Genomic DNA, 22,883 nt, shown 5'->3' with positions numbered 1-22,883 from the left:
CATATCTGTCTTCCCTGTTAGTTGACGAATGGAACACATCTATTTATTTTTGTAATCAATATACTATAGTGTATACAATAATGCCTTATATGGGTTAAGGCTGTATTGTGTTTCAGATGAAAACAGTAAGGCATATTAGGCTAACTTCATAGACAGCACAAGACAAACAGTGAACTTTAGTCTCTTGAATAAACTCCTGTTGAATCCACGACAAAAATACATATACTAAATGCATGCATATACCAACATGATAATTCTCTTAATCAGATATACTCAAGACTGCTGCTGCTGTTACTAAGTCACTTCAGTCGTGTCCAAATCTGTGCGACCCCATAGACGGCATGCCACCAGGCTCCCCCGTCCCTGGGATTCTCCAGGCAAGAACACTGGAGTGGGTTACCATTTCCTACTACTAGATGTTAAAATTTTCAAGTATCAACTGCCTAATAACAGCAGCCCAGCACTTTGCCTGACCTAACCAGGAAAGAAAGTCTACAATTTTATGTCTTAAGTTGACTTGGTATACAATATCCCAAGATAATGACTATCTATCTCATTTTACATGAAAAGTGGCTGTATTTCAGTAGAAGAGCAATGAATTCCCAGATATATCTTAGGTCAGACTTTATGAATAGCTTCCAGCTTCTAAATTTTTCAAAACAGTTATATGTACCACTCTGCATTATCTGTTTCTTTTTTAACTGCAGAGTACTTTCATATTTACTGTCAATTTGACCCTCACTCCAGCTGAGACTAGCACAGGTATTATCTTTCCCATTTGACAGAAGATGATTTAGTGAAGAAATTGAGAGATGAAACTTTAGTCACTATCTAGGAAGGAAAGTTATGACCAGCCTAGATAGCATATTAAAAAGCAGAGACATTACTTTGCCAACCAAGGTCCATCTAGTCAAGGCTATGGTTTTTCCCGTGGTCATGCATGGATGTGAGAGTTGGACTGTGAAGAAAGCTGATCGCCGAAGAATTGATGCTTTTGAACTGTGGTGCTGGAGAAGACTCTTGAGAGTCCCTTGGACTGCAAGGAGATCCAACCAGTGCATTCTAAAGGAGATCAATCCTGGGTGTTCATTGGAAGGACTGATGCTAAAGCTGAAACTCCAATACTTTGGCCACCTCATGCAACGAGTTGACTCACTGGAAAAGAGTCTGATGCTGGGAGGGATTTGGGGTAGGAGGAGACAGGGACGACAGAGAATGAGATGGCTGGATGGCATCACCGACTCGATGGACATGAGTTTGAGTGAACTCCGGGAGTTGGTGATGGACAGGGAGGCCTGGCGTGCTGTGATTCATGGGGTTGCAAAGAGTCGGACACGACTGAGCGGCTGAACTGAACTGAAGTGAGACTCAATAAAGAAGGAAATGGCAACCCACTCCAGTACTCTTGCCTGGAGAATCCCATGGACAGAGAAGCCTAGCAGGCTACAATCCATGGGGTCGCAAAGAGTCGGACACAACTGAAGCGACTTAGCATGCACGCAGTGAGACTCAAAATAGTTCTCCTAAATCCAAAATCCTGGATTTTCCATTATACCACATTTCCTCCCAAGGCGGGAAAGGGAACTTAAGTTGTAAACGCTATTAAATGAGAGCCATAATGAACTCTCTACAGAGTGTTTATATATATATTACAGCAGCTGCTTCATAGCAGTCAACAAACACCAGCTATAATGTTGCCCCTGAATACATCTGAAGCAAACAGAAACCACTGCTATAGTGAGACTGATTCACAGGCAACAATGAACAAAACCACTTCCCCCTAAACATTATAAAATAAGACTTATTGTTTCAAAGCACTATCCTGTATATTAATTTTGCATTTTATAGCTTATAGTTCTTGTTGTTCAGTTGCTCACTTGTGCCCGACTCTGCGACCCCATGGACTGCAGCGCGCCAGGCTTCCCTGTCCTTTACTATCTCCTGCAGTTTTGCTCAAACTCATGTCCAGTGAGTCAATGATTCTATCCAACCAACTCATCCTATGTCATCCCCTTCTCCTCCTGCCCTCAATCTTTCCCAGCATCAGGGTCTTTTCCAGTGAGTAGGCTCTTTGCTTCAGGTGGCCAAAGTATTGGAGCTTCATCATCAGCATCAGTCCTTCCAATGAATATTCAGGGTTGATTTCCTTTAGAATTGCCTGGTTTGATCTCCTTGTAGTTTATAGTTAGGCAGAAGAATCTAAATTCAGTCACACAGTACATAAAAGTACTAATTTCTGTGGGCCCACTGCCCTCATCTGTATAATGAGAATAATAAACTAACAAGGTTATCATGAGAATTAAATTATTAATCCTTATCTGCTTATTAGTAAGAGAGCTTGGCAAAAAGTAAGGGCTCATTAAATGCTATTTAATATTTCACTGATTCTAAGATGGTGGGACATTTTCTTATACTTTAACAACTCTGAAATTAAAATGCATTTTATAATCAATGATGCATCATAGCTCAATCAATAGTATTTTTTCTTAATGATACATAAAATGATGCTTCTTGCAATCTCTGGCAAGAGATCTTATGGTTGATGAAATATAATATTATATGGAATACAAAATGCTGCTGAGCAAACATTTATCCTGCCACCATTCTTTTATTCAAAAGATTCACAAGCAATGCACCAAATCTATATCTCTAACCCTGCTCTCCCAAGACATGTTTCCGTCTGTGACATGTGGACACATTGGCAGCACCTCAAATTTAACAAGTCCAAAGTCAAAATCAACTCCTCAGAAGCTGTTATTGTGTCTGATCCAAATTAATGACACCGTAAAGAAAAACTTGCACCTGAAACTTTGTAAATCACCTATACTTCAATCAATTAATCAGCTAGTGGACTATCTTACAAATACTGTTACATACCAACAAGTTCAAATATTTAAAATGTTTCTGCAAATTAAAAAAAAAAGAAGAAAAACCTGACTCCACCTTTACCTCCTTCCTCTCGCTCTCCCAGTTGAGGTCTTTCCCGTCTTTCAGTTGGAATCAAACACTCCATCTCTGCACACATTTTACTTTTTACTTCTATTCTATAAATTACCAAACCGTACCTTGAAACATATTTAGTTGTACATATAGCTGTTTCCCCATCTTGGCTCTCAGTTTCTTGAGGGCAAAGCCCATTGCTTACTCATTTTTATATACCCAGGATGACTATTTCAATGTCTCACCTGTAGCTAATTGCTCAATAAGTATTTATGGACGTGATCAATAAATGTTTATAAACACTTTGTTTATAAGTTTCAGATATTTAAGCCATCTATGAAGAGAGAAAAGGGGACTATCCAAGAGTAAAAGTTTACAAAGCTACTTCACACACATGATCTCAGTTCAGTTCAGTCGCTCAGTTGTGTCCAACTCTTTGCGACCCCATGTACTACAGCACGCCAGGCCTCCCTGTCCATCACAAACTCCCGGAGTTTACTCAAACTCATGTCCACTGAGTCCGTGATGCCATACAACCATCTCATCCTCTGTTGTCCCCTTCTCCTCTCACCTTCAATCTTTCCCAGCATCAGGTTCTTTTCAAACAAGTCAGCTCTTCGCATCAGGTGGCCCAACACCACAGTTCAAAAGTATCAATTCTTTGGTGCTCGGCTTTCTTTACAGTCCAACTCTCACATCCATACATGACTACTGGAAAAATCATAGCCTTGACTAGACAGACCTTTGTTAGCAAAATAATGTCTCTGTTTTTTAATATGCTATCTAGGTTGGTCATAACTTTTCTTTCAAGAAGCAAGCATCTTTTAATTTCTTGACTGCAGTCACCATTTGCAGTGATTTTGGAGACCAAAAACATAAAGTCTACCACTGTTTCCCCATCTATCTGCCATGAAGTGATGGGACCAGATGCCATGATCTTAGTTTTCTGAATGTTGAGCTTTAAGCCAACTTTTTCACTCTCCTTGTTCACTTTCATCAAGAGGCTCTTTAGTTCTTCACTTTCTGCCATAAGGCTGGTGTCATTTGCATATCTGAGGTTATTGATATTTCTCCCGGCAATCTTGATTCCAGCTTGTGCTTCCTCCAGCCCAGCATTTCTCATGATGTACTCTGCATACAAGTTAAATAAGCAGGGTGACAATATACAGCCTTGACATACTCCTTTTCCTATTTGGAACCAGTCTGTTGTTCCATGTCCAGTTCTAACTGTTGCTTCCTAACCTGCATACAGGTTTCTCAAGAGGCAGGTCAGGTGGTCTGGTATTCCCATCTCTTGAAGAATTTTCCACAGCTTATTGTGATCCACACAAAGGTTTTGACATAGTCAATGAAGCAGAAATAGATGTTTTTCTGGAACTCTCTTGCTTTTTTGATGATCCAGCGGATGTTGGCTATTTGATCTTTGGTTCCTCTGCCTTTTCTAAATCCAGCTTGAACATCTGGCAGTTCACAGTTCATGTATTGTTGAAGCCTGGCTTGGAGAATTTTTAGCATTACTTTGCTAGCGTGTGAGATTAGTGAAATTGTGCAGTAGTTTGAGCATTCTTTGGCATTGCCTTTCATAGGGATTGGAATGAAAACTGACATTTTCCAGTCCTGTGGCCACTGCTGAGTTTTCCAAATTTGCTGGCATATTGAGTGCAGCACTTTCACAGCATCATCTTTTAGGATTTGAAATAATTCAACTGGAATTCCATCATCTCCACTAGCTTTGTTCGCAGTAATGCTTTCTAAGGCCCACTTGACTTCACATTCCAGGATGTCTGGCTCTAGGTGAGTGATCACACCATCGTGATTATCTGGGTCATGAAGATCTTTTTTGTACAGTTCTTCTATGTATTCTTGCCACCTCATCTTAATATCTTCTGCTGCTGTTAGGTCCATACCATCTGTCCTTTATTGAACCCATCTTTGCATGAAATGTTCCCTTGGTATCTCTAATTTTCTTGAAGAGTTCTCTGGTCTTTCCCATTCTATTGTTTTCCTCTATTTCCTTGCATTGATCACTGAGGAAGGCTTTCTTATCTCTCGTTGCTATTCTTTAGAACCCTGCATTCAAATGGGTATATCTTTCCTTTTCTCCTTTGCATTTAGTTTCTCTTCACAGCTGTTTGTAAGGACTCCTCAGACAGCCATTTTGTTTTTTTGCATTTCTTTTTCTTGGGGATGGTCTTGATCCCTGTCTCCTGTACAACATCACCAACCTCCCTCCATAGTTCATCACATCATCTCATTTAGGGTTTAATTCTCAACTCCTAGGTACACTGAACAGATTCATTTGTAAACTGAAACTTCATAGTCAAGACAGTTGTCAAAACCTTTCCGTGGTAGAAAAAAAGAATTCAAACTCAAATCCAGCTACAAACCCCAAGCTTTATAAACTTTTATCCTTCTGCCCCTCCCCCAAGTGTCATGCCCACTGATCTTCCACCCTAACATGACCTACAAGGCCCCGTCTCCCTTGTCTTGACCCGTTTTTCCTTCCTCTGTGCATGCCAATTGTAGTTGCCTTCTTTCAGCTCCTCCTCCTCTCCACAAAGCCTTCTGCGCATATTATTTCTTCTGCCTAGAATATTTTTCTTCCCCTGTCTCACTAAAGCTTCCTCTTCTTCCAGATCTCAGTTCAACCTTCACTTCATTAGGTAATCCGTCCCTGACTTGAGTATGTAACTTTTCTGAGCACATGGTCTCATAACATTCTCTCCTTTATAGCACAAATCATGGCTGTATTTTTTTTCCTAGTTGTAATTTTACATTAATTTGTATGATTCTTATTTACTTAATGTCTAGCTCCCTAACTAGTCGATATAACTTCCAAGAAGGCAAGGGATTTTTTTTAAATCACAATTCTGCCCCAATTACGTGGCATAATAGCTACTGAAATAAGGAATGAATGAATCCTTTAGCACTCCTGGAGCTTGCTAAATCATCTCGACCGCCCCACCTTCAGCTAATAACCTTGCATTCTACTTTACATAGAAATCAGTTATTTTTTCTACTTACCCCCAACTTATCTTGACTTCTTACAGATCCCTTTCCTCTGAGCTCCAAACATTCAAATTTCCTTTTTCTTAAGACCACTCTCAACGCTTCTGTCTCTTTTTTTGCCATACCCATAGGCAAGCAGCATCTTAGTTTCTCGATTGGACCAGGGATCAAACTGCACCCCCTGACAGTAGAAACACTGGAAGCACGGAGTCTTAACCACTGGACTGTCACTCTTCTCTTCATTGCAAAACTTCTGAATGAGTAGCCTACACCTGCTGATTCCATTTATTCCCTTCCCTGATACTCTTCAACGACTTTGATATGATGCCTACTCTCACACTGCTTGCGTATGTGCGTGCATACCAAGTCGCTTCAGTTGTGTCTGACTCTTTGCGACCCCATGGACTGTAGCCCACCAGGCTCCTGTGTTCACGGGATTCTCCAAGCAAGAATACTGGAGTGGGTTGCCATGCCCTCCTCCTGGGGATCTTCCCAACCCAGGGATGGAAGCTGCATCTCTAAGGTCTCCTGTATTTAGCAGGAAGGTTCTTTACCACTGGTGCCACATGGGAAGCCCAATCTCACACTACCTCTAATGAAACTGTTCTCGTTTTCAAATCCAATGACCTTGTTTTTCTTTATCCTCATTCATCTCGATCATCTGATCATTCCCTCTTGAAACTGCTTCTAGTCTAGGCTTCAGATACTGACACAGCACCTCCCTTTTCCTACGGTTTTGACCACACCTATCAGTTTTTCTACCCAACCCCTTAGGTACAGCATTAGCTCATTCTTCTCCTCTTTTATCCTCCATACACAACTTCACTCAAGCTAATGATTTTACTACCAAATACCTACAACTCCAAAATTTATCTCTAACCCAGGCTTCTCTACTAAGCTATGGCTCTACATGTTTAGGTATCATTTTGAAGGGTCATCTGCAACAAGGCTAATACTTCTAAACTCAACATATTTTACATGAAACTTATCTTACAGACACCATGAACTCAACTGAACCTAACAACTTTCTTTCCTCACTATACACTTTCTTCCTCAACTGAGAAGTCTAGGATGACTTCCTGACTTAGATAAACAGATGTCACAGAGCTGGATGAAGATGATTAACACTATTTTTATACTGAAGTAAGTGCTCACTCAATCCTGGGATAGTGCTAATCACTTTCACAATCATCTCAGTAATACTTTGCTATACCTATTTTCACCATCTCTAATACTACTACCTTATTACAAGCCTTTATCCATCTCTCAGTGGACACTCCAAGTGGACCCCATGCTTCCACTGGCTACCCACTCCAGTCCATTCACCACAAACTGGCCATAAATCAAAGCATCACTCTTGCTTAGAACCACTCAGTGGCTTCCAATGCTGTTTACAGCAACACTGGAACTCTTTGGTATGAACTACAGGACCTCATATGACTTAGCCTCTGCCTACCTCTCTATATACTGCTCTTCTAGTAACCCCTTCTTTTTCACCTTCCCCTCAAAATATCTGCTTCCAATTCACTTTGCTTGAAAAACTTACCTCAGGTCTCTGATGGTTCCTTCTCATCATTCAGGTCTCAGCTCCAATGTTACCTCCTCAATGAGGCCTTCCTTGAAAATCCTACTTCAATTAGCTCTCGCTCAGATCACTCTCAATCTCTTTATCCTACTTTCTTATCTTCACCGTATTTATGATTACCTGAAATCATATTACTTTTAAACAATATTTTATTGAGGTATGGTTGATATTTGTTCTACATTTTAATGTATATGACTTAAGTTTTACAGTATCTTTTTTAATTTTTGTTTTTTAAATTATTAAATCATGTATGATAACACATTTACAGGTGACTTGGAAAATACAGAACAACATTACATATAGTTCCATTGCATATTACAATTATTTTTAAGTACATTAAGATTTTTAGTTGAAGTTTCAATATCAAACTCTCAACATTAACAGAATAAATATACAGAGAAGTATGATATAGTAGACCTGAAAAGCACTGTGAACCAATTCAACATAATTAAAATTTATACAATTTTCACACAACAGTAGGATACAAACTCTATTCAAGTTCCCACAGACTATAAACTAGGAGACACTGGAACATATCCAGGGACATAAAATAAAGTGCAAAAATGTCATGGTCTAAACATATTGAAATCATACAGAGTCTGTTCTCTTGCCACTGTGGAATTACGGTAGAATCAATATCAAAAGATATTTGAAAATAATCCACATATTTTTAAGTGCAATATGACATTTACCAAGAGATATCTTCAACTTAGCCATTGAAAGCCTAAGTAAAATTAGACTAAAAAAAAAAAAAACACAGGGGTGACTGCAGAGAAGAAAGCATTTAAATGAGAAATTAATATTATAATGAGAAATTAATTGGAGAAGGAAATGGCAACCCACTCCAGTGTTCTTGCCTGGAGAATCCCAGGGATGGGGGAGCCTGGTGGGCTTCCGTCTATGGGGTCGCACCGAGTCGAACACGACTGAAGTGACTTAGCAGAGAAATTAATATTAAAGATACTTTAAACAAAATCCCACATATTTGGAAATTAAATGTTGACTTTTAGATGATGGGTGTATCTAAGAAGCCATAACAAGGAAAACTGGAAAATATTTGTAATAGAACAAAAATGAAAACAGAATTTACCAGAATTTGTTGCAGCTGCTCAATGCAGTCAAATACAATGTGGAGTCTTAAATAAGGAACGAAAACAAATAATGGACACTAGCATAAATTTTTGTGAAATTTGAACATAATCTGTACTTTAGTTAATAATACTATATCACTTGTTAATTTCTTGTTGTTTTTTTTTAAACAACATAGTATTTCTCTATATTATCAGAATTGGATTAGAAATTTCATACCTCATTCAATTTCCTTTTTTTAAAATCACTAAGATAATAAATTTTCTAGGCTTTTAGCAGTAATATTAGATGCCAAAATACATGGAACTATATCAAAGTCTTGAGTGAATATAAATTTGAAATTTAGCATTCTATTATAGTAAGTCAAACAAGTGGAATCAAAATGTCATAAATTTTTTTAGCTAGGCAAAAAATCATAAATTTTCTAAAATATATATGTTATATTAGACATACTATATATGTATACATAAGCTTTTTGTTAAAGGCTTGAGAAAGTACAACAACAAAAAAAAGAGGCAGAGAAACTGGAAAACATAAACTGAATGATATGGGAGCACTAAATATGAAATAAAAAAATGAAACAAACTAGATAAAAGATCATCATATAGTCCAGTTGTTTTTAAACATGGGTGCTCATTAGAAATACATCTGGAGCTTTGGAGAAGAAGAGCAATACCTGGGCATTTGCATTTTTCAAAAAATTACAAGATAATTCTACTATGCATCTGGATTTTAAAAACTGCTTTTCTATTAAATGGTAGTTTTAGTAATATAGAATTCTATGATTTTCTGTTGACCAAATCATGATACAATGGTATTAAATAATCACTATGAAATTATTAAATTTAATATTTATTAAATTTATTAAATAATCAGTATTAAAAACATAATCACAATAGTAAAAGATGTTTATATTTTCCCAATCAATAGCCAGACAAAAAACAGAAGATAATTATAGTTGCGAACCATAATGGAAACATGATTAACCTAACAATATAAAATAATTACATACAATTTGAGGGGTCAAGCAGAGTGATGTGATAAGTTGATGTGCATACATGCACATGTTCTCAATCTGCCCAGGCAGTCTACGTCTTTTGGTTGGTGCATTTAATCCATTTACAGTCAAGGTAATTATCGATATGTATGATCCTATTACTATTTTCTTAATTGTTTTTGGTTTATTTTGTGTAGGTTTTCCCCCTCTCTTGTGTCTCCTGCCTAAAGGAGTTCCTTTAAAATTTGTTGTAAAGCTGGTTTGGTGGTGCTGAACTCTCTCAACTTTTGCTTGTCTGGAAAGCTTTTGATTTCTCCGTCAAATCTGAATGAGAGTCTTGCTGGGTATTCTTCATTGTAGGTTATTCCCTTTCATCACTTTAAATACATCACGCCATTCCCTTCTGACTTGTAGTTTCTGTGACAAATCAGCTGATAACCTTATGGTAGTTCCCTTTTGCGTTGTCATTTTTCCCTTGTTGCTTTTAACATTTTGTCTTTAATTTTCGTCACTTTGATTACTATGTGTATCAGTGTTCCTCCTTGGGTTTATCCTGCCTGGGGCTCTGTGCTTCCTGGACTTGGTTGACTATTTCCCTTCCCATGTCAGGTATACATATATGCTAGTTGCTCAGTCATGTCCAACTCTTTGTGACCCCATGAACTGTAGCCTGCCACGCTCCTCTGTTCACGGAATTCTTCAGGCAAGAATACTAGAGTGGGTGGCCATTTCCTTCACCAGGGGATCTTCCCAACTCAGGTCTCCGCATTGCAGGCAGATTTTTTAATCATGTTAGGTAAGTTTTCAGCTATTATTTCTTCAAATATTTTTCTTGGTCCTCTCTCTCTCTCTCTCTCCTCCTTCTGGGACTCCTATAATGTGAATGTAGGTGCATTTAATGTTGTCCCAGAGGTCTCTTAGGTTGTCTTCATTTTTTTTTCATTCTTTTTTTATATAGTCTGCTCTGCAGCAGTTATTTCCACCCTTCTGTCCTCCAGGTCACTTATCTGTTATTCTGCTATTGATTCCTTCTAATGTATCGTTCTCCAGCACCACAGTTCAAAAGAATAAATTCTTCGGAGATCAGCTTTCTTCACAGTCCAACTCTCACATCCAGACATGACCACGGGAAAAACCATAGCCTTGACTAGACGGACCTTGGTTGGCAAAGTAATGTCTCTGCTTTTTAATATGCCATCCAGGTTGGTCATAACTTTCCTTCCAAGGAGTAAGTATCTTTTAATTTCCTGGCTGCCATCAGCATCTGCAGTGATTTGAGTCTGATGCTAGGAGGGATTGGGGGTGGGAGGAGACGGGGACAACAGAGAATGAGATGGCTGGATGGCATCACCGACTCGATGGACATGAGTTTGAGTGAACTCCGGGAGTTGGTGATGGACAGGGAGGCCTGGCGTGCTGTGATTCATGGGGTCACAAAGAGTCAGACACAACTGAGCGACTGAACTGAACTGAACTGAATGTATTGTTCATCTCTGTTTGTTGTTAATCCTTCTAGGTCTTTGGTAAACATTTATTGAATCTTCTCAATCTTTGCCTTCATTCTTTATCCAAGATCCTGAATCATCTTCACTAGCATTCAGTTCAGTTCAGTTCAGTTCAGTCGCTCAGTCATGTCCGACTCTCCGCGACCCCATGAATCACAGCACGCCAGGCCTCCCTGTCCCTCACCAACTCCCGGAGTACACTCAAACTCATGTCCACAGAGTCGGTGATGCCATCCAGCCATCTCATTCTCTGTCGTCCCCTTCTCCTCCTGCCCCCAACCTTTCCCAGCATCAGAGTCTTTCCCAGTGAGTCAACTCGCCGCATGAGGTGGCCAAAGTATTGCAGTTTCAGCTTCAGCATCAGTCCCTTCAATGAACATCCAGGATTGATCTCCTTTAGAATGGACTGGTTGGATCTCCTTGCAGTATAAGGGACTCTCAAGAGTCTTCTCCTACACCACAGTTCAAAAGCATCGATTCTTTGGCGATCAGCTTTCTTCACAGTCCAACTCTCACATCCATACATGACCACGGGAAAAACCATTGCCTTGACTAGACGGACCTTGGTTGGCAAAGTAATGTCTCTGCTTTTTAATATACTATCAAGGTTGGTCATAACTTTCCTTCCAAGGAGCAAGCGTCTTTTAATTATTTTTTTGGAAGGCTGCCTATCTCCACTTCATTTGGTTGTTTCCCTGGGTTTTTATCTTGTCCCTTCATATGGAACAAAAACCCTCTACTTTTTCATCCTGGTTAACTTTCTGTGGAATGATTTTTGGTTCGAGCCATTGTGGGACTGTGGTTCTTCTTGCTTCTGATGTCTTCATTCTGATGGAGAAGGCTAAGAGGCTTGTATAAGCTTCCTGATGGGAGAGACTGGTGGTGGGGAAAACTGGGTCTTGCTCTGGTGGGCAGGGCTATGCTCAGTAAAACTTTAATCCAGTTATCTGCTGATGGATGGGGTTGTGCCCTCCCTGTTAGTTGTCTGGTCTGAGTGACCCAGCCCTGGGGTCTACTGAGCTCTATAGTGGGTTAGTTGTAACCTCCAAAAGGACTTAATGCCAAGGGCTTTAAGTACACGCTGGTGGGCTTCCGTCTATGGGGTCACACAGAGTCGGACACGACTGAAGTGACTTAGCAGCAGCAGCAGCAGCAGCTGCCAGTACCCCATCCTCACGGCAAGCCACTGCCAACACACAGCTCCACAGGAGACCCTCTAACACTAGCAGGTAGTTTTGATTCAGTCTTCTGTGGGGTCACTGCTCCTTTTCCCTGGGTCTTGGGACACAAGATTTTATCTGTGCCCTCTAAGAGTGGAGTGTCTGTTTCCCCCCATCCTGTGGAAGTCCTGTAATGAAACCCACGGGCCTTCAAGGTCAGATTCCCTGGGGATTTCCAGTTCCTTTGCTGGATCTTCAGGCTGGGAAGCCTGACATGAGGCTTGGAAACTTCACAACAGTGGGAGAACTTCTTTGGTATTACTGTGCTCCAGATTGTGGGTCACCTTCTCAATGCGTGACATTTGATATTATCATGTTTGCGACCCTCCTACCATCTTGTTGCAGCTTCTTTTGTCTTTGGACGTGGGGTATCTTTCTTTGGTGGGCTCCAGTATCCTCTTGTCAATGGTTGCTCAACAGCTAGCTAGTTGTGATTTTGGTGCTCCTGCTGGAGGAGATGAGCGCACATCCTTCTAGTCCTCCATCTTGAACTGGAAGGGATCACAGTACTTTTTAATGCTGGCAGTATGTTTTAGGAATGATCCATTTTCCAGCCCTGATGTTTCTATTTTTATTAGAATTTGGATTTAATTAACCTTTGACTTGTTAATCCTCTCTATTGAATTGTTTATTTTATATCTTTTTCTTTTGGCCACACTGCACAGCATGTGGGAGCTTAGTTCTCCAACAAGGAATTAAACCCATGCCACATGCCCTGCATTGAAAGTGCAGAGTCTCAACCACTAGACTTCTAGGGAAGTTCCTGAAATCATATTCTTTACTTGTGTATCTACCTTTAATAGGAGCTTCATAAATAATTTGAATAGATGTATAAATTTTAAAGACATAGAAATTAAGGTTAAGTAACATGCCAAAGATGGAGAAGCTGTAAACAGTAGCAAAAACAAGACCAGGAGCTGGCTGTGGCTCAGATCATGAACTCATTGCCAAATTCAGACTTAAATTGAAGAAAGTAGGGAAAACCACTAGACCATTCAGATATGACCTAAATCAAATCCCTTATGATTATACAGTGGAAGTGAGAAATAGATTTAAGGACTAGATCTGATTGATAGAGTGCCTGATGAACTCTGGACGGAGGTTCGTGACATTGTACAGGAGACAGGGACCAAGACCATCCCCATAGAAAAGAAATGCAAAAGAGTGAAATGGCTGTCTGAGGAGGCCTTACAAATAGCTGCGAAAAGAAGAGAAGCAAAAAGCAAAGGAGAAAAGGAAAGATATAAGCAGATGAATGCAGGGTTCCAAAGAATAGCAAGGAGAGATAAGAAAGCCTTCCTCAGCGATCAATGCAAAGAAATAGAGGAAAACAACAGAATAGGAAAAACAAGAGATCTCTTCTAGAAAATTAGAGATTCCAAGGGAACATTTCATGCAAAGATGGGCTCGATAAAGGACAGAAATGGTATGGACCTAACAGAAGCAGAAGATATTAAGAGGTGGCAAGAATACACAGAAGAACTGTACAAAAAACATCTTCACGACCAAGATAGTCACGATAACGTGATCACTGACCTAGAGCCAGACATCTTGGAATGTGAAATCAAGTGGGCCTTAGAAAGCATCACTATGAACAAAGCTAGTGGAGGTGATGGAATTCCAGTTGAGCTATTTCAAATCTTGAAAGATGATGCTGTGAAAGTGCTGCACTCAATATGCCAGCAAACTTGGAAAACTCAGCAGTGGCCACAGGACTGGAAAAGGTCAGTCTTCATTCCAATCCCAAAGAAAGGCAATGCCAAAGAATGTTCAAACTACCGCACAATTGCACTCATCTCACACGCTAGTAAAGTCAGGCTCAAAATTCTCCAAGCCAGGCTTCAGCAATATGTGAACCGTGAACTCCCAGATGTTCAAGCAGGTTTTAGAAAAGGCAGAGGCACCAGAGATCAAATTGCCAACATCCGCTGGATCATGGAGAAAGCAAGAGAGTTCCAGAAAAACATCTATTTCTGCTTCATTGACTATGTCAAAGCCTTTGACTGTGTGGATCACCATAAACTGTGGAAAATTCTGAAAGAGATGGGAATGCCAGACCACCTGACCTGCCTCTTGAGAAACCTGTATGGAGGTCAGGAAGCAACAGTCAGAACTGTACATGGAACAACAGACTGGTTTCCAATAGGAAAAGGAGTACATCAAGGCTGTATATTGTCACCTTGCTTATTTAACTTACATGCAGAGTATATCATGAGGAACGCTGGGCTGGAAGAAGCACAAGCTGGAATCAAGACTGCCGGGAGAAATATTAATAACCTCAGATATGCAAATGATACCACCCTTATGGCAGAAAGTGAAGAGGAACTCAAAAGCCTCTTGATGAAAGTGAAAGAGGAGAGTGAAAAGGTTGGCCTGAAGCTCAACATTCAGAAAACAAAGATCATGGCATCTGGTCCCATCACTTCATGGGAAATAGATGGAAAAACAGTGGAAACAGTGTCAGACTATTTTTTTGGGCTCCAAAATCACTGCAGATGCTGACTGCAGCCATGAAATTAAAAGACGCTTACTCCTTGGAAGGAAAGTTATGACCAACCTTGACAGTATATTAAAAAGCAGAGACATTACTTTGCCAACAAAGGTCCGTCTAGTCAAGGCTATGGTTTTTCCCGTGGTCATGTATGGATGCGAGAGTTGGACTGTGAAGAAAGCTGATCACCGAAGAATTGATGCTTTTGAACTGTGGTGCTGGAGAAGACTCTTGAGAGTCCCTTGGACTGCAAGGACATCCAATCAGTCCATTCTAAAGGAGATCAATCCTGGGTGTTCATTGGAAGGACTGATGCTACAGCTGAAACTCCAATACTTTGGCTACCTCACGCAAAGAGTTGACTCACTGGGAAAGACTCATGCTGGGAAAAGTTGGGGGCGGGAGGAGAAGGGGAGGACAGAGAATGAGATGGCTGGATGGCATCACCGACTCTGTGGACATGAGTTTAAGTGAACTCCGGGAGTTGGTGATGGATAGGGAGGCCTGGCGTGCTGAGATTCATGGGGTCACGGAGAATCGGACACGACTGAGCGACTGAACTGAACTGAACATCTAAGGATATAGGCCTGGCGTGCTGTGATTCAAGGGGTCGCAAAGAGTCGGACACAACTGAGCGACCGAACTGAACTGAACTGAACTGAAGGATATGCAACATATAAGTGGTGGAGCTGATATATTCACTAACTCAGATCTGCCTAAAACAAAAACTTTTATACCTACCCCATATCACACTAGTAAAGCATAGTAAGAGTAAAAGCAAGAAAGATAGACTGGAGAGCATCATCAGATAGTCAGATGATGAAGTTTAAAATTATAAAAGCAGAACACCATTCCAAGGAGTGACATACTCTAGGATGTGATCATGGGTGTGGATGGCTGAAATGAGGTAGACAGAGATTCATATCTGTATCATTCACCACCCTCTCCTTGGCAAGCAGATTTTCTGTATCCATTTGCAGATAAAGGCACTACAAATTTGGCTTATAACTAATAGACAGAAACATCAGTGAGCTAGCCCTTTGAATCATCTCTGTCCCACTCTGAATCACACATAAAAGCAATTACCTTCCCACTGTCCAGTCCCTTAGTTGCTAGCTCCTCATTCATAGCCCTCTAGCCTCTTCTCAATATCACTCATAGTAAAACACTATAAAAATTATTAAGGCAAACAGCTGCAAGAGAAAATTAATAGCCTAATACAGTCCACAGGTCTATTTGTTCGCCAGTCCCAAAAAAGTACTAAGAACTAAATGCACAGAAAGAAGTAATAGAAAGAAAAAAAGAAGATTTTTCTTTTTGGAAATATGTACTTCCTAGTTATTAAGAATTCATTTTTCCTATTTTATATAATAGCTTAGGAGGAAACAATTTGTATACATACACCCTAGCAAGAAATTTCTCTTGTCATATTTTGACCACATATTTTATCACTGTGGGGTTCACTGGCACACAAAAAAAAGAAGCCCTGATGACTTTTTCCTTTGATGTCAGGGCCTCTCTCAAATAGTTGCTTTTGGAGATTACACCTGAGAATTCATTTTTACTGAAGAAGACAAACAGAAGAATGAGACAATTTCCTTTATAAGGTTGAACACAAAATTCTACCAATGCCTACATTTTTCTTTTCTTTCTCAATAATCACAGAAAGATCACAACAAAGCAGGAAATACAAATACAATCAACTGGTTGCCTGATTTTCCTCATCAGGAGCAGTTACACCTATACAGCCCTAAGAAAATGGATCTCACTGCCCTTCTCTGACAGTTCAAATCTCATCAAAATATGTGGTCCTCCAACAGTGATCAATTAGTTGCTGTTATTTTCAGTATGACGAAGTCATAGATATAAACATAGCTGATGTATTTCAACCTTGTGGGTTTTATCTTTATTGACGTTGCAAATTGCCCATCTTTGGCCATTAGGAGCTTCTCACTGTTAATATTTTGATATGTATCTTTTCAGCCTTTTCCCCTCTACAGTTACATATATATACCTTTCTCCTCATGCCCTTTTTCATTTTTCATTGAGCTCCATGTTCACATGCATTTTCTCATGTCAGTAATTTCTTTTAAAACTTTTCATCTAAAAATAATTTCAGACTTACAAAAAAGTTGCAAAAATAAAAATATGTAACTTCTCTCTTTAGAAAAATGTTATTCCTTTTTAAAAGTATGTAATACCACTAAGTTCAGGGCTAAGCTATTATCTTCATTCAGCATGATAAACAAGAATTCAATATTTCTTTCAAAAAGTGAGAGCCACAAATTTCAGTCTTAAATGTGAGGCATCAATTTGAGCATAATGGTCAGGTCATTAAAAAAAAAAAAAGACATTACCAAGCCTATAGGATCAACATGCAAAAAGTATGCATTAATTCCTATGAAGTGGTTTGATAACCTGGCCAAATTCCCTTTTTTTTTTTCCTTTTTGATGAATATCAGAAATACAGTTACTAGGAGGGTAAACTCGGAGAAGGCAATGGCAAGCCACTCCAGTACTCTTGCCTAGAAAATCCCATGGACAGAGGAGCCTGGTGGGCTACAGTCCATGGGGTCGCTACTAGTCGGACATGACTGAGCGACTTCACTTTCACTTTTCACTTTCACACGTTGGAGAAGGAAATGGCAACCCACTCCAGTGTTCTTGCCTGGAGAATCCCAGGGATGGCGGAGCCTAGTGGGCTGCCGTCCATGGGGTCGCACAGAGTCGGACACGACTGAAGTGACTTAGCAGCAGTAGCAGCAGGAGGGTAAACTGGTATATCTTAGAAGACTGTTTTACATTATCAACTACAGTTGAACATAACAAGTATTTTGATTCCACATATATATACACACACCCATCAGAAATACATACGAAGGTAAGACCAAAAGACACAAAATACAAAAACATTTGGAGCAGTATTATAAAATCAGTCCAAGATGGAAAAAAAAATGTCCAGCAAAGGTAAATAAACTGTAGCATATTCATACACTGAGCTACTACACAGCAATACAAATAAACTACTGCAAAATGCATCAAGTGGAAGCATCTGACAAGTATAATATTAAGCAGAAGAAGCATCCCCCAAAAAAATATTGTATAATTCCACTTATGAGAAGTCCAATATGTCAATAATACATCAATTCTTAAAAGCTCAAAAACAGGCAAACTTATTATATTTTGCTGTGAGCATAAAACTGCTCTTAAAAAATAAAGTTTATTTTAAAAATAAATAAATGAAGTTTAATAATTAAAAAAAAAAAAACTAAACTATTCTGTAGCGTTGGAATAGTATAATATTACCTTTGAAGAAAATGGGAGGAAGTACTGACTGAAAGGAAGAGTACATGGGCTTCTGGGGTGTTAGTAGTATTCTATTTCTTGACCAAGGTGGTGATCACATGAGTGTGTTCACTTTGTGATGATAATTCAGTGAGTCATACACTTAAAGAGTTGTTTACTTTAATATACACATAAATCAAAAAAATTTTAATATATAAATATTGACTCTTTTCTGAACTTTATTAAAGACAGTCCACTATAATGTATGTCTAGAACACCCCAACTTAAAGAATAGTGCTTTATTTAAAAGTTAGAAAAAATAGTGCAGTATTTCCCCACTCTAGCAGGAACTTAAGTTATTCTACTTATCCCAACTCGGACTTAATAATCCTAATGGATTCTGAGTTTATCTAAGAAAGGAGATATTAACATTTTAAGACCTATGTAGATTGCTTGGACTCTTATCTACAGATATGTATCATAAACAGGCATAGAGAAGGTACTCTGCAAATATTTACCAATGATACACATCCCAAACTTTAAACAAACTCACATAACAAAGTCTGAAATAACTTGCACTGGTAAAACAGGATCAACACTCAGCCTGCTGGCCTAAACAGTGCAACTTCTAGAAACCTAACCTCTAAAAACTAAAAAAAGTACAGAATGTACAGCTTATAAGGAAGAACACAATTGTGACAACTCTCTTTGACAGAGGAAATTGGTCTTTTTCCCCTTCCCTGCTGACTGGCTCAAATAAGGCATAATCAACTTCCTGATGCCACAGCTAAGCAAAAGGAACCTAGCAGCAACTCTGGTGGTGAGGGCAGAAACTACTTAAACTATTTGATGTGATGAAAACCCAGCAGCAAGGAGTTCGCTGAGGCAGATGACAATGTTGCAGAAATAAGATGAGAAGAAACCCTTGACCAACCTGTTCTTATACCTGAAAACTCTAAAATCATTATTATTCCTACTTTTCAGAGTGATAATAAATCAAAATATATCTCTAGAGTCTTCCCATGCTAGAATTGACCCATAATCAACAGGTGTCCTAGTGTCCATCAGAGTCTACCTTCTAAGAGTTTCCCAATAGTATCTGTTCAGTTAGTTAGATGACTGATATGTGCTTATAAAATATAAATTTTTCTAAGGGCAAGTCACAACATACATCGACTTGATATAGTTCTCATCACTAGTGATATTGGTTTGTTCTGTCTTAAAAACACAAGTAATAAATATTCAGCTTTCCTGCTGGCTCAGACAGTAAAGAATCTGCCTGCAGTGCAGGAGACCTAGGTTCAATCCCTGGGTTGGGAACATCCCCTGGAGAAGGGAATGACAACCCACCAGTATTCTTGCCTGGAGAATTCCATGGACAAAGGAGCCTGGTGGGCTTCAGCCCATAGGGTCGCAAAGAGTTGGACACAACTGAGCGACTAACACATAGAAAATAAATTTTTAAATAATCAAAGAAGATAAACAAGTACGTGAAAATCACAGGTCAAACTTTCAAAAGCTGAGGTCTTCAGGATTTTGGTGAACATAAAGTTTTACCCACTGGTAAAGGACCTGTTTTCTAATAGAGGATTACTGATATGAGAAATCCTGAGGTACTTGGTTTGCTAATGGGTCCAGGTGAGTGTAATTATTATGCCAAAAAAACAGCAATGAGCAAATCACACAGAAAAGACGGAAAGCTGACTGGCGATCTCCAAACATAATAAAACTATCTATAGCGATGTTCATTGTGGCATTGTTTATAACAGCAAAATTATAAACTATATTGTTTATAAAGGCAAAATTTATAATAGCAAAAAAAAATTCTGATTGTTCATCAATATGAAACTGGTTAAATTACATATGCTCATAAAATGAAACAGTACTCCACAGCCATTAAAAGGAACAATTTAAACTCACGAAAGCTGATAGGAAAATAAATCATTAAGCTTTTTAAAAAGTTAAATATACCTCCAATTATAGAATCTATATACTTAAATGTAATGAAAATTTCCAAGATGGACAAGAAAGAGTAAACAGCAGTTACCACCAGGGAGTAAGAATAGGGAATGAAGACAGAAGAACTTTGTCCTTTCACGTCACATCCTAAACTGAATTTCTTATCATACATATATATCACCTCTATAATAAAAACAAAACAATGAAAGCAGTGAACAAAAACTTAACGATGCTGAGCAGGTGATAGGACCATGATGATTTTTATTTTCCTTTTTACACTTTTCTGCATTTTCTCAATTTTCTGTGATTAACAGTATGTTAGCATATATTCGGAGAAGGCAATGGCAAGCCACTCCAGTACTCTTGCCTGGAAAATCCCATGGATGGAGAAGCCTGGTAGGCTGCAATCCGTGGGGTCGCTAAGGGTCGGACACGACTGAGCGACTTCACTTTCACTTTTCACTTTCACACATTGGAGAAGGAGATGGCAACCCACTCCGTGTTCTTGCCTGGAGAATCCCAGGGACGGGGGAGCCTGGTGGGTTTCCATCTATGGGGTCACACAGAGTCGGACACAACTGAAGTGACTTAGCAGCAGCAGCAGCAGCATATATTGCTTCTTATACCCCAAAAACTTTTTTGTTTTAGATTTTTTAAGAAGTCAAGTGTGGTCACTTCTAGTTCAAATTAGGGAGAAAAATCCAGAGCTCAGTTATAAGCACTATAGCAATTACAAAGAAATATGGAAAGACTCAATTTTCAAAGTGCTTATTTATTTGGAGAAAACAGTCATGAACACCAAGACATCAAAAGTTAAAGAAAATCCTTGATTTAGTTTACTGGAGTTGCTTAGGTGGTACAGGCTCCCATGGAAGCAAAAGACACCAGTATTGTGAGGAAAGTGTGCCAGATTCTTGAAGAAACACTAAGTGAATTATATAAACGAATTTTTTTTTCCAAAATTCAAGTCTAACATCCCACTCAAGGTTGAAATTCCTTTTACCACTCATTCAATGTCTGCTTAAGTATCCTATGTCAAAAAATTCTCCTAAGTAGTCCATTCCATTTGTTAACAATTCTATTTAAGTTCTTTCTTATGTTAAAAGCTATAATGTTTCCTATCATTTTCAACACTGGTTGACTTGTCCTAGTTCTGTCTGAACAGTTTAGACAATTTTCATTTACTATTATGATGCTTCTGCAAGAATAAACCTCCCAATTCCTCAAATGGTTTCTATACCCTTCGTTATTCTAATTATTCTCCTCTGAACAAACTAGTTTCTCAGTTTGCCTCTTAGAATCAAATACCCTAATTGAACACAGAATTCCAGAACTGATCTGACCAGTGCTTTTATCTCCTTAGTCTGGGTCACCACGAACACAGAGCAAGACTAGTTGCTAGGTGGTATACAATTCATCGCCAAATCAGCGGCACTGTTCAGATCGTGAGTAATTTATGTTTTAAGGAATTTAAAGCATTAAAAGAGATCACTGCAGACTGAGGAATTGAGGACATTTTCAACAACAAAAGTAGACTATAAGCTGGGAAAGGAAGAATATACTTTCGACAAGCAGAAAACACAGAACACTGCCATGGTGCGAATGAACAAAGCTAGTGCTAGAGCAAAGTTTCTGCATAAGGACAGGCAAGAACATAGGGCCAAAAGGAGGGCTAAAGTCATACCACCAAGAGCCCTTAAACCTGCAGGGGATAAGGCATGATTAAAGGGTTAAACCAAGAAATTGATTTCTCGATTGAGATATTTGGAATGATTAAATCAATATCAGTTTGTCAAATTCAACATCAGATTAAATACTGTTTGAAATTTTTGTTCTAAATTTAGGTATGGTTAATTCACAGTGTATTAGTTACAAGTATACAGCAAAGTGATTCAGTTTTAATATATATTGTGCATTATTCTTCAGATTTTTTTCGATTACAGAGAGAAAGAGCATAGTTAGCTAAACAGAATTCCTTGAAAATGAAAGCTGCCTGATATCAGAACAAATTGAAAGCAGCAGCTCCTTCTCTGAAGCATCAATTCAATTAAAGAGGAATTTCTGGTTTAATAGTGCTCCTGGCTGAAGAATCTTTCATAAGGGATAGCTCTGTAATACAATGTGGCAGTAGAGAATTAAAACTGTCCAAGGGACACTGCAAAACCCAACCTCTCCCAAATCCTGCTACTCAACAGCAGGGATCTAAAGGAATAAATAGATTCCCAGCTGCTGAGAGAAAATGTCTTACTAAAAGCAAGGCAAAATTCTCATTAATGAAAAATCAACCATGAAAGAAGAAAATTTCTGTGTGTCTCATAATCCCTGGAAATAACCAAATCCATTTTGGGTTAATACAGATTTAACAAAACAGTGGGAGAGAACAGAGGAAAGCAGTTTCATTTGCCAGAAGCTGGGGAAAACACTTAAGAGAGATCACAACCAACAATGCTTCTAATCCACAGAACCAAAAGAAACATGAACTCTATCCAATGAAAGGTGCTGGGGAAAGGTTCTCATAGATAAATTCCCTCACTCACAACGGAGCCACCTTATCCCACCTTGTTCAACAGGGATATGATAGGCTGTAACTTGAATTTCCCAAGATCAAATTCAACGGGTAATCCAAACGCTGCTTTTTCTGATCTGATAATCTCTAAAATCACAGTCCCTGCACTCATTCAAAACCAGCCCTGAGCTTCTACTATATCAGGCACCTAGAACACAAAAACCATAAAGAAACAGTCTCTACCCTCATGAAGCTTGGTCGACACACCTTGCCTCATCTTAAACCCTAAAGCTCTTG

General features: G+C 39.0%; 1 protein-coding gene across 2 annotated transcripts in view; it reads right to left on the bottom strand.

The window, feature by feature from the left end:
* UNC13B (unc-13 homolog B) overlaps window positions 1-22,883 on the bottom strand; it is a 227,491-nt gene that overhangs the window by 203,562 nt on the left and 1,046 nt on the right. The window lies entirely within an intron of this gene.

Source organism: Moschus berezovskii, chromosome 7 (genome assembly GCF_049115385.1).
Source record: "Moschus berezovskii isolate FMDL1 chromosome 7, NW_MosBer_1.0, whole genome shotgun sequence".
In the NCBI taxonomy this organism is placed as follows: domain Eukaryota; kingdom Metazoa; phylum Chordata; class Mammalia; order Artiodactyla; family Moschidae; genus Moschus; species Moschus berezovskii.
The sequence above is the reverse complement of the archived record's forward strand: the minus strand, read 5'-3'. Positions and strand labels throughout refer to the sequence as shown.